Raw genomic sequence first — 13,516 nt, 5'->3', positions numbered from 1 at the left:
GAAGTTTAGTTTGAGTGCGTTTCGTTTCCTGCTGACCAGTACGCAGAGTTGCAGTTTCTGTGTTTTGATTTCAGATTTGGTGTTCTTATTTGTGGATCTGTGTTCGCGAATTGATAAACTGTGTTTCCGTGTTGAATCTGGAATTAATTTCTGATTTTAGTGTGTGTTGTTGAAGAAGAAGATGTCCATGTCTAATGTTGGGGACCACTTTGCTTTTTAGATGCTTTTTGCTTTTTGTCCTTTACTTTTAGTTATAACCTGCAGATCTGTAAGCCTAGTCACCATGACTACCACTACCCTTTGAATATTCTGTCTAGCCCAAAATAGAATCCCGTACCTTCCAAATATTTTCTGTTACAAAAATGTCTCCCCATTTCCACGTACACAGCTGCACCTCTACACTTCTTTCCCCATTCTAGTCAGTAGGAAATTACCTTTAAGTTCTTGCCTAGGTAGAGACTCAACCCGAGCGTGGTAGCTAACCAAACCATCCAGAATATCACCACAATAGTTTTAACGCACCATCTCTGTGGGATTCGACCCTTACCACCACTATACTGATCAGTAGGAGTGGGTTGAAGAATCTTTGAAACCAGGGTCTAGGCTTAGTTAGGATCTCTATCCTGACCAGTAGGATGTATCCTTGCTTGAACGACACCTAAGCGCCCTGAGTCCTAACCGTTTCACGCAGCCTCCTGCTTTTGCATAAATAAAACTCTTTTCGAACCCATTGAGCTGCTGATCGTCTTCAAAAAAACAGGCCACCTCGGGTATATGCCATCGGCCAAGTAGTACCCCATATAATGTTGGCGTCCGTTGGCAGTGAACTTGAAGGCCGGGCCGTTGCCATTGCATTGCTCGGTGAAGAGATAGGATGAGTTGAGGTCGTTGATGTCGTTGTTCGACCCCTCCACACCGAAGTAGCATGCCAGATCCAGAGTCGATGGTCAGCGATGGCTTCTAGGATCATCGTTAGGTGGCTGCCCTTGTATCCACTAGTAAATTGGCCCCTCCACGCCGTCGGACAATTCTTCTACTCCCAGTGCATACAATCTATTCTCCCTAGTATTCTAGGAAAGTCGTGCACCGTCTCGTGCATCTTCATCAGGGCCTGTCAATCCTCAGCAGTCGGCCTTGGCAAATATGTGTTGTTATAAGCCTCCACAACTCCCCTACAAAATTTCTTCAAGCACTCGCTGCCAGTTGTCTCCCCGACGTGAAGGTACTCGTCGAACATGTCCACCGTGGTGTCGTAGGACAACTGCCGGAGCGCAACCGTGCACTTCTGCAACGGCGTAAGTTCGGGTCTACCGATTCCATCTTCCCGATACTGGAAGTAAGGATCACGCGCCTCCAACGTTTGGACAATGCTGAGAAAAAGATCTCGCCGCATTCTAAACCGGCTGTAAAAAACTGTCGGGCCCCACCGTGGTGAGCCAAGTCGTGCTCGCGGCGGACAAAGGTCCGACGTCAAATTGGCCTTTGGATCTGCTCCGCCGCTTCACGCTCGCGCTTCACTTCGGCTAAGCATTCAGCTGCAGCCTCATGAACGCCGACGTATAAGGCATGAGTCAAGGCCCGCGTAATGCCCTCCGAGGTAGTCCAGTCGTCGTCGGGTGTAACAACCCTTACCCGATTAATTTCATAATCGAATAAGTGATGTCACCTTTCAGTACCAATCCCTACTTAACAGAAAATCCTTGATTCTTTTTCTTCTTTTTATTATATATATAGAGATATATAATTTTCATTTACTTGGCAAACGAAAAAACTGCTATATAACATCTGAAATTGGACCATAAACTTGTTTCCCAAAAGTTTATATATATTTATACAACCTAGATAGCGAAGTAAATGAAACGTTCAAACTACATTACACTTTCTATACATGCCACAACTAACATATCCAAGAATTGCTCGAACTCAAAAGACTGACTAGTGACCTGGCTGAGCAGCTGTTTAACGAATATGATATCACAAAAAGATATTTCGGATCAAGACATGAAGATACCAATTGGAAGAGTTGATCCACAAATTCCATGGAATGGAAAATCAACAGGAAACAACAATGATGAGAAAATAGATGATCTATTTCATACATTGTAGTAGAGTGACTGATCAAAAGATTTCATCAAATAATTACCGAACAAGCTTGGAAAAGGTAACCGATGGTAAGAATGAAATGACAATAAGTCCAATGAAATGACTTCAAAGTTAAAACCCATCGGTTTGTCGAAGGAAGACGCTATTGAGATTCGAGTTACATGGAGTGGCCAGTTCCACTTAACTACTTTCTCAGTCACATGAAAACTTTGCTCCATAATTAGATATTTATTACCTTTCAGAACAATTTAAGCATCCGTAGGACATAAGCGAATTGTCAATAATCAAAAGGTCAGAAAAGCACGATTGAGATGGTAAAAATTTCAATAGAACAATGACTGCATATTCTCTGAGCCACATCTGGTCTTAAGTTAACAAATATCATGGTTAAGAAACAATAGGAACATACGAATCATATCGTTAGTTGGGTCCATATATTTCGAAGATAGTTCAAAGAAAAACAACTCATAGAGATGATGATTGAAGCAGAGTTATTGGAGACAAAGGTAAAACATCAACTCAAATCTCAAGTTGCAGAAAGGTCTCGAGATAGAAGACAATTTAAACAATAGGGTTAGGCAAAGGAATCAGTGTAATTTCGGCAGAAAAGAACGCCAATAATTTATATAGAAGGGGTCAACCAAAGATATTATGGTTAATGTGTCATCTCTTAAAAACAACTATCAAAGAGGCTTTGTCAATATAAAAGACATAAGCTCGAACAATTTCAACAACAAAATTTAGTGGCAAAAGCACACAAGTAAAGGATTATTGTCATTAGAGACAATAAATCACGAAGGAATGAAGGTTCAACCAAAAGTATTCCAAGTTTCAACGGTCAGAATCAGGTTTCACATAAACTACAAGTAGCTCCAGACTCGGTATAGAAAATAATGACACAGTGGTGGTAGATAAGTAAACACTTAATGTTTAGATGACCCGGAAGGATGCAATTGTTAGGAATTAATCAAAGAAGATAATTTCTCCAAGGTAACAGTACTAGCAGGAAAAATCACTTCCTTCAATTATCTTATAGGGTCAACAAAAAGACAAACACGTTGGAGGGTCCCAAACAACAATTCTCAAAGGAAGAGATCACGAAGGATAACTCTCATTTGGCATATTCATATTACTACACTATATCAGTTAAAGGAGCTTTAAAGCCTAGTTTTGATGGATGATCAGCTCAGTGAGCAACCAAAGTGGACTTTTTTGTGGTGTTGTTGAGAAAGTTCTACTCAGAAAGCGAAGGCAAGCCAAACTTGAGGAAGACAGAAAGCAAGAACACGACGCGACTGACATCGTATATATTATAAGTTGAAGAGCCAATTTAAAGGGCAGAAGATGCAAGCTTTTTTTTAATAGCCGACCAAATGACTACAGGATCATCGGTCTATTCAACCTCAATTCACCATTTCGAACCTTATACAGAAAGGTTTTCCGTATCACTCAGAAACTAAAGACTGTCAAGTCTTGAAGCCAGAAAACATGTACACATCAGGAAAACATACACACACCAGGTCACTAGCAATGACTCAAATCAAAATCCTATATGGCATGTTTCTAGACACATTCTAACACGTCTCAAGCCTAGAACCGCCTAAACCTAGGCTCTGATACCAAAACATGTAACACCCCTTACCCGATTAATTTCATAATCGAATAAGTGATGTCACCTTTCAGTACCAATCCCTACTTAACAGAAAATCCTTGATTCTTTATCTTTTTTTATATATATAGAGATATATAATTTTCATTTACTTGGCAAACGAAAAAACTGCTATATAACATCTGAAATTGGACCATAAACTTGTTTCCCAAAAGTTTAGATATATTTATACAACCTAGATAGCGAAGTAAATGAAACGTCCAAACTACATTACACTTTCTATACATGCCACAACTAACATATCCAAGAATTACTCGAACTCAAAAGACTGACTAGTGACCTGGCTGAGCAGCTGTACAACAAAAGAGCTAGGTCTGATCCTCTAATCTGCATAGGGGAAAAAGAAAGGGGTGAGCTTCAACAAGCCCAGTAGTATACTCAACATTAGAGCCTAATTTCCGGGTTAAGTAAACGTTATGCAACCTATGCATTTTCATTTTTATTAATCTAGAAATCACTCCAAAGCTTACCTCATCATATCCATTTACATATATCTAATATTAGAAACCCCCAACATCATAATCATAAGTTTAGGTCACCATTCCTTGATCTCATGGAATTTACCAGATTCATAATCACATATAAATTCATAAATTAATCAGGTAGAACACAAAGGAAAGTTCACATCACCAATTATCGAGTTAACCACAGAATGTCACAATATTATTTATACACCAACGCGCTTACAGATCGCCAACATTCTCATAGCCATATACATATCAAAATAACCAACAATAAAAGTTTGACCTTTACTCCTTTGATTTCTTGGGACTTACTGAAGGTATAGTCATATAATCTCATAATATACCAATAAACATGATCAATTTATCAATTGCTAGTGTCGAGCAACATCATAACTTCATACAACGTCAAATCATATCAAACAATGTCAGATTCACCTTTTTTGCATCAGAGGATCATTAGCATCAGAATATATCAATTAGCATCATATAATATCATTTTTCACATAAGAATATAGCTTTCAGTTATCCAAACACATATAACAAAATCTGCTTTCATGTACCAGATACATCAGAGTTATAACAGAGGTTTCACACAATCACATATCATAACACATATAACAATCACCATTGTTCTCACATATCGGAACACATATAGCCCCATTAAGTGCTTAGTGCCAAACTAGGGTACGCGGACCAGATCAGAAACAGAATCAGATATAGACGCGGCCATGGTCCTTGAGAGGACGCCGCACAGACCACCCATTATGGTGCAGACAGATAATCAGACCACCCATAGGGTGTATATCATACAGATCAGATAGAGGCCCATCAGATATCAGATGATCCTCGCTTCGGTTATCCAGAAGACGAGTGATCACATATAATGCAGCGCTGCTGTCCTATGGCATGCCAATTGTACTCACAGAACACACTCAAGCACGGGGCATAAGCACAGACAAGTATACTTTATTATCAACAATTTCCAACATAACAAATCCATACAGACATATCAGACGTCATCACAGATCGATCTGACATCTTCACATGTAAATCATATAAGTATACATTTCATAGGCATATATCATTTATCTCATTTACCTTAATGCTCACTTCCACATTTATCTCATTAACTTTACAGCCACATTTATATTCATTTTCTCATCAAATTACTTATTTTGAATAATCTTTAACATATCAGATCAACTACTTCTTTTCACACCATATCATATCGAATAAACAAATAAATTCCAATTCAATCAATATCATCACATATCCAATATTCAATATATTTCACGTCAGAAGCAAAATATATAGATCACATAAAGTATCACCGATTAACGCACAATATTCTATATGCAATCGCGTAAACTTAATTCAGGAATTAAGACCTAATGTAGAATATACTACCTCAAGTCCAACGAGCCTTAACATCAAAATCCTAGATTCCCGCTCCTCCTTGTCCGTGTTACCTTATATTTTCACAAGGCAAGAAGTGCGACGGGGTGAGGAGCGGCGGCGCGAGGTGGAGGCAGCAAGAGGGCAAACCGGGAGGATTCACCGAATGAGGTAATCACCAACACCACCCTTTTGTATCATATAGAACAATTAGATAACACAAGAACTTAGAATTTCCCATAGGATCCTCACATCAAGTATGGAACAGTAGCAAACCTATCAAAGTCCTTCCACAGAATTCACGTATAAAAGTAGGGACTCATTGCAGTGAGCTAAATGCTCCCAAAAGAAAAGTCAGAACTTTAATACCATAGCCAAAGACCAATTCCAGTGAAATAAATACCACAATTGAGCCTGTTCACACCACATGCTTCGATCAAGTTAAGAACACTCAAGTAATGAGAAAGAAGAGAAAGGACTTAACTTAGGCTGAGGGTCTCGCCGAACAACAGCAACAGACGAAGTCTCGCGAAGCAGCAACGGCCTCTACTGGATTCCGGCAGTGGTGCTACGAGCGCCGGGAAGAGCGGCGTGTGGGGAAAGCCGAGAGAGAGGGGGGGCAAATGCTGCTGGCGACGGTGTTCAGTGACCAGAGAGAGGCGCGAACCGCTGGTAGACTACCAGCGAGACATTCACGGTGGCGTGAATTAGCCGAAGAAGAAGGCGAGGTATGGAACGAAGCACCGCTGCTTCTTCTCAATTTAAGGGTTTCTAATTTGGGAAAAATATGATGTGAATAGAGTTGAGGGAGAAATAGAGAAGAGAGTCGAGGCACGGTTGGTGCCGGCGGAGCTCCGACGACCGATTGGAACGGCGATTTCGCCGATGAGAAATGGGAGGGGCCGCCTTTGATTCAATTGGAGATTTGAAGAAAAATGGGAATGAGAGAAAGGGAGTTCCCCGTGGAGAAGAGGACAAAGTGGAATGATGTGTGTAGAAGGTTCCCGTAAGTGGGGAATTGAGATAAAAATCTCAATCCATTTTCCAATTCCCCTTTTTTTCTATTTTATTTCTAGAATCCTACACCTCATAACTCGAACATTGTATTAAAAAATTAATATAAACATATTTCTAATCAATTTATTTCCTACTAATCCGACACATAAATTTTTACTCACCGAGACCTCTAATTTAGACTATCGATTTCTATTGGTGATTTTCAAAATTAAGAAATTTCGGGTCGTTACAACTCTCCCCCCTTAGGAAATTTCGTCCTCGAAATTGATACCCGAATCGAAGAGACGGAATATTGCTTTCATATCATATTCTTTCAAAGAAAATTTTATACCCAATTCATGCAAAAATTAGTCTTAGCCAAGCCCACCACACTAAAGACAATAGAACAATTGGCATTTATATGGATTTTTTTTTTCCTCAAATCTCATCAGCGTTAGATAGCAGAATCCCAAATGGTCACATAAGCATGTAGTGATGTTTCTGTAAGCCAATCACTATCATAGTAGTTCAAAGATATTAAATCATAGTAACCAAACCAACATGAACTCAAGAGTTTTAAATCTTCAGTTTGTCACAAATCACTATCTTTCACCAACAATTAGATTTGCAAGATAATCTCAGATCCGATCATCGTAGGCTCAAGGATTAGTCTCAGTAAGCACAAATTATAGGTTTATTACAACTCAGATTCGAATGAACCTCAAGAACTTTCATAACATAACAAGTGTAGGAAAATCTTAAGTCAGTTCCATTTCCGATCGAACAACTCGTACTCAATAAAGAAAGAAAAGAGAACTTTATATAAAGTAAATGATGGATTCGAAGATAACACGTGATATAAATTTGGGAAAGGAATCGCTAAGATTGCCAATGAGATTGGATTGTTCAATGACAAAGAAATGCAAACCGTACTTCACCAAAAGCAATGTTGTAATATAAGAGCCATAAGACATCCGGTTCAAATGCAGACATAGACACACTATTCACCAGAGAGAGTGTTTAGAAAATACCTCGATATCTCGAGTGGATTATTCAGAAAGGATCATAAGAAACTTACCGACAAGACAATCAATTTATCTTTGATAGAAGTTCTGGTAGCAGAAACTAACATTAGATGGTCAAAAATATCACCAACTCCAATATGCAAGGGTACAGAACAGTATCGAATTATAGAAGGTTACACATTACGGAAGAAATAGGTATGGAGACACATATTGCCTCCTAGTAAGCCAAATCAGAAGATCCTGGACAAGGTGATCCAAACTCAGATACAAAGAAATCCATTAAGGCATGACTTTCTAGTGCAGATGTACGAGAAATATTAGATGACAGGAGACAGAGATTGACACAGAGATTGGTTAATACGGTTCACATGATTTAGGAAATTATTGAGGCAAAAATGGATCATTAACTTATTGGATGCATCAAGTGAATAATAAGTGGTTAAACTTGTTCTTCAAAAGAAAATTCAGAGATTGACCATCTCAGATGTTTAACGAATATGATATCACAAAAAGATATTTCGGATCAAGACATGAAGATACCAATTGGAAGAGTTGATCCACAAATTCCATGGAATGGAAAATCAACAGGAAACAACAATGATGAGAAAATAGATGATCCATTTCATACATTGAAGTAGAGTGACTGATCAAAAGATTTCATCAAATAATTACCGAACAAGCTTGGAAAAGGTAACCGATGGTAAGAATGAAATGACAATAAGTCCAATGAAATGACTTCAAAGTTAAAACCCATCGGTTTGTCGAAGGAAGACGCTATTGAGATTCGAGTTACATGGAGTGGCCAGTTCCACTTAACTACTTTCTCAGTCACATGAAAACTTTGCTCCATAATTAGATATTTATTACCTTTCAGAACAATTTAAGCATCCGTAGGACATAAGCAAATTGTCAATAATCAAAGGTCAGAAAAACACGATTGAGATGGCAAAAATTTCAATAGAACAATGACTGCATATTCTCTGAGCCACATCTGGTCTTAAGTTAACAAATATCATGGTTAAGAAACAATAGGAACATACGAATCATATCGTTAGTTGGGTCCATATATTTCGAAGATAGTTCAAAGAAAAACAACTCATAGAGATGATGATTGAAGCAGAGTTATTGGAGACAAAGGTAAAACATCAACTCAAATCTCAAGTTGCAGAAAGGTCTCGAGATAGAAGACAATTTAAACAATAGGGTTAGGCAAAGGAATCAGTGTAATTTCAGCAGAAAAGAACGCCAATAATTAATATAGAAGGGGTCAACCAAAGATATTATGTTTAATGTGTCATCTCTTAAAAACAACTATCAAAGAGGCTTTGTCAATATAAAAGACATAAGCTCGAACAATTTCAACAACAAAATTTAGTGGCAAAAGCACACAAGTAAAGGATTATTGTCATTAGAGACAATAAATCACGAAGGACAGAAGGTTCAACCAAAAGTATTCCAAGTTTCAAGGGTCAGAATCAGGTTTCACATAAACTACAAGTAGCTCCAGACTCGGTATAGAAAATAATGACACAGTGGTGGTAGATAAGTAAACACTTAATGTTTAGATGACCTGGAAGGATGCAATTGTTAGGAATTAATCAAAGAAGATCATTTCTCCAAGGTAATAGTACTAGCAGGAAAAATCACTTCCTTCAATTATCTTATAGGGTCAACAAAAAGACAAACACGTTGGAGGGTCCCAAACAACAATTCTCAAAGGAAGAGATCACGAAGGATAACTCTCATTTGGCATATTCATATTACTACACTATATCAGTTAAAGGAGCTTTAAAGCCTAGTTTTGATGGATGATCAGCTCAGTGGGCAACCAAAGTGGACTTTTTTGTGGTGTTGTTGAGAAAGTTCTACTCAGAAAGCGAGGGCAAGCCAAACTTGAGGAAGACAGAAAGCAAGAACACGACGCGGCTGACATCGTATATATTATAAGTTGAAGAGCCAATTTAAAGGGCAGAAGATGCAAGCTTTTTTTTAATAGCCGGCCAAATGACTACAGGATCATCGGTCTATTCAACCTCAATTCACCATTTCGAACCTTATACAGAAAGGTTTTCCGTATCACTCAGAAACTAAAGACTGTCAAGTCTTGAAGCCAGAAAACATGTACACATCAGGAAAACATACACACACCAGGTCACTAGCAATGACTCAAATCAAAATCCTATATGGCATGTTTCTAGACACATCCTAACACGTCTCAAGCCTAGAACCGCCTAAACCTAGGCTCTGATACCAAAACATGTAACACCCCTTACCCGATTAATTTCATAATCGAATAAGTGATGTCACCTTTCAGTACCAATCTCTACTTAACAGAAAATCCTTGATTATTTTTCTTTTTTTTATATATATAGAGATATATAATTTTCATTTACTTGGCAAACGAAAAAACTGCTATATAACATCTGAAATTGGACCATAAACTTGTTTCCCAAAAGTTTATATATATTTATACAACCTAGATAGCGAAGTAAATGAAACGTCCAAACTACATTACACTTTCTATACATGCCACAACTAACATATCCAAGAATTACTCGAACTCAAAAGACTGACTAGTGACCTGGCTGAGCAGCTGTACAACAAAAGAGCTAGGTCTGATCCTCTAATCTGCATAGGGGAAAAAGAAAGGGGTGAGCTTCAACAAGCCCAGTAGTATACTCAACATTAGAGCCTAATTTCCGGGTTAAGTAAACGTTATGCAACCTATGCATTTTCATTTTTATTAATCTAGAAATCACTCCAAAGCTTACCTCATCATATCCATTTACATATATCTAATATTAGAAACCCCCAACATCATAATCATAAGTTTAGGTCACCATTCCTTGATCTCATGGAATTTACCAGATTCATAATCACATATAAATTCATAAATTAATCAGGTAGAACACAAAGGAAAGTTCACATCACCAATTATCGAGTTAACCACAGAATGTCACAATATTATTTATACACCAACGCGCTTACAGATCGCCAACATTCTCATAACCATATACATATCAAAATAACCAACAATAAAAGTCTGACCTTTCCTCCTTTGATTTCTTGGGACTTACTGAAGGCATAGTCATATAATCTCATAATATACCAATAAACATGATCAATTTATCAATTGCTAGTGTCGAGCAACATCATAACTTCATACAACGTCAAATCATATCAAACAATGTCAGATTCACTCTTTTTGCATCAGAGGATCATAAGCATCAGAATATATCAATTAGCATCACATAATATCATTTTTCACATAAGAATATAGCTTTCACATATCCAAACACATATAACAAAATATGCTTTCATGTACCAGATACATCAGAGTTATTACAGAGGTTTCACACAATCACGTATCATAACACATATAACAATCACCATTGTTCTCACATACCGGAACACATATAGCCCCATTAAGTGCTTAGTGCCAAACTAGGGTACGCGGACCAGATCAGAAACAGAATCAGATACAGACGCGGCCATGGTCCTTGAGAGGACGCCGCACAGACCACCCATTAGGGTGCAGACAGATAATCAGACCACCCATAGGGTGTATATCAGACAGATCAGATAGAGGCCCATCAGATATCAGATGATCCTCGCTTCGGTTATCCAGAAGACGAGTGATCACATATAATGCAGCGCTGCTGTCCTATGGCATGCCAATTGTACCCACAGAACACACTCAAGCACGGGGCATAAGCACAGACAAGTATACTTTATTATCAACGATTTCCAACATAACAAATCCATACAGACAGATTAGACGTCATCACAGATCGATCTGACATCTTCACATGTAAATCATATAAGTATACATTTCATAGGCATATATCATTTATCTCATTTACCTTAATGCTCACTTCCACATTTATCTCATTAACTTTACAGCCACATTTATATTCATTTTCTCATCAAATTACTTATTTTCAATAATCTTTAACATATCAGATCAACTACTTCTTTTCACACCATATCATATCGAATAAACAAATAAATTCCAATTCAATCAATATCATCACATATCCAATATTCAATATATTTCACGTCAGAAGCAAAATATATAGATCACATAAAGTATCACCGATTAACGCACAATATTCTATATGCAATCGCGTAAACTTAATTCAGGAATTAAGACCTAATGTAGAATATACTACCTCAAGTCCAACGAGCCTTGACATCAAAATCCTAGATTCCCGCTCCTCCTTGTCCGTGTTACCTTATATTTTCACAAGGCAAGAAGTGCGACGGGGTGAGGAGCGGCGGCGCGAGGTGGAGGCAGCAAGAGGGCAAACCGGGAGGATTCACCGAGTGAGGTAATCACCAACACCACCCTTTTGCATCATATAGAACAATTAGATAACACAAGAACTTAGAATTTCCCATAGGATCCTCACATCAAGTATGGAACAGTAGCAAACCCATCAAAGTCCTTCCACAGAATTCACGTATAAAAGTAGGGACTCATTGCAGTGAGCTAAATGCTCCCAAAGGAAAAGTCAGAACTTTAATACCATAGCCAAAGACCAATTCCAGTGAAATAAATACCACAATTGAGCCTATTCACACCACATGCTTCGATCAAGTTAAGAACACTCAAGTAATGAGAAAGAAGAGAAATGACTTAACTTAGGCTGAGGGTCTCGCCGAACAACAGCAACAGACGAAGTCTCGTGAAGCAGCAACGGCCTCTACTGGATTCCGGCAGTGGTGCTACGAGCGCCGGGAAGAGCGGCGTGTGGGGAAAGCCGAGAGAGAGGGGGGGCGAATGCTGCTGGCGACGGTGTTCAGTGACCAGAGAGAGGCGCGAACCGCTGGTAGAGTTCCAGCGAGACATTCACGGTGGCGTGAATTCACCGGAGAAGAAGGCGAGGTATGGAACGAAGCACCGCTGCTTCTTCTCAAATTAAGGGTTTCTAATTTGGGAAAAATGTGATGTGAATAGAGTTGAGGGAGAAATAGAGAAGAGAGCCGAGGCACGGTTGGCGCCGGCGGAGCTCCGACGACCGATTGGAACGGCGATTTCGCCGATGAGAAATGGGAGGGGTCGCCTTCAATTGGAGATTTGAAGAAAAATGGGAATGAGAGAAAGGGAGTTCCCCGTGGAGAAGAGGACAAAGTGGAATGGTGTGTGTAGTAGTAAGTGGGGAATTGAGATAAAAATCTCAATCCATTTTCCAATTCCCCTTTTTTTCTATTTTATTTCTAGAATCCTACACCTCATAACTCGAACATTGTATTAAAAAATTAATATAAACATATTTCTAATAAATTTATTTCCTACTAATCCGACACATAAATTTTTACTCACCGAGACCTCTAATTTAGACTATCGATTTCTATTGCTGATTTTCAAAATTACGAAATTTCGGGTCGTTACATCGGGTCTCATTTTTCGAGTGAGAAAAAGATTGGCGTGTGATGAAAGAAAATCGAGAGGTGGGAATGAGAGATTGATGTGAACAATAGAATAAGAATTGAGGTATATAGATAAAAAAAATGGAATAAAAAATATTTAAAAAAAAAAGAAAAACGCGTTGCATCATCTGCGGTACCGTTCGCGTCGCCCGGAATGGGGCGGACGATACCGCGGACGATGGAGGAGCCATCGTCCGCCTAGCTACAGTAGCGGACGATAGTCCACCCGACATCGAGCGGGCTATCGTCCGCCCCACTGTGGATGCTCTTATCAAGGGACTAAACTACGCTTCAAATTTTTACCTAAATTCTAGTATAAAATTCAAATTTTTTTTCTAAGACCGTTCTTCCTCAACCTTGCGACTTAATTTTCACCATGGACGCTTCCACAATTTAACGAATGCCAAATCATTCCCATAATTCAATATTTC

The 13,516-nt window shown here is 38.7% G+C and overlaps 1 long non-coding RNA gene across 2 annotated transcripts; it reads right to left on the bottom strand.

Annotated features, from left to right (window-relative positions):
- Positions 1-3,900: 3,900 nt before the first annotated feature.
- On the bottom strand, positions 3,901-12,823 carry LOC121751980. 2 transcript variants are annotated; one of them, XR_006040224.1, is made up of 3 exons: positions 11,825-12,823; positions 5,644-10,280; positions 3,901-4,099 (listed from the first exon to the last, which is right to left on the bottom strand). It is a non-coding gene; the product is annotated as an uncharacterized LOC121751980 (long non-coding RNA). The 2 variants fall into 2 exon arrangements; XR_006040223.1 differs by having other exon boundaries at positions 3,901-10,280.
- Between the last annotated feature and the right edge of the window lie 693 nt (positions 12,824-13,516).

The sequence above is a fragment of the Salvia splendens genome, chromosome 10 (genome assembly GCF_004379255.2).
Source record: "Salvia splendens isolate huo1 chromosome 10, SspV2, whole genome shotgun sequence".
In the NCBI taxonomy this organism is placed as follows: Eukaryota; Viridiplantae; Streptophyta; class Magnoliopsida; order Lamiales; family Lamiaceae; genus Salvia; species Salvia splendens.
The sequence above is the reverse complement of the archived record's forward strand: the minus strand, read 5'-3'. Positions and strand labels throughout refer to the sequence as shown.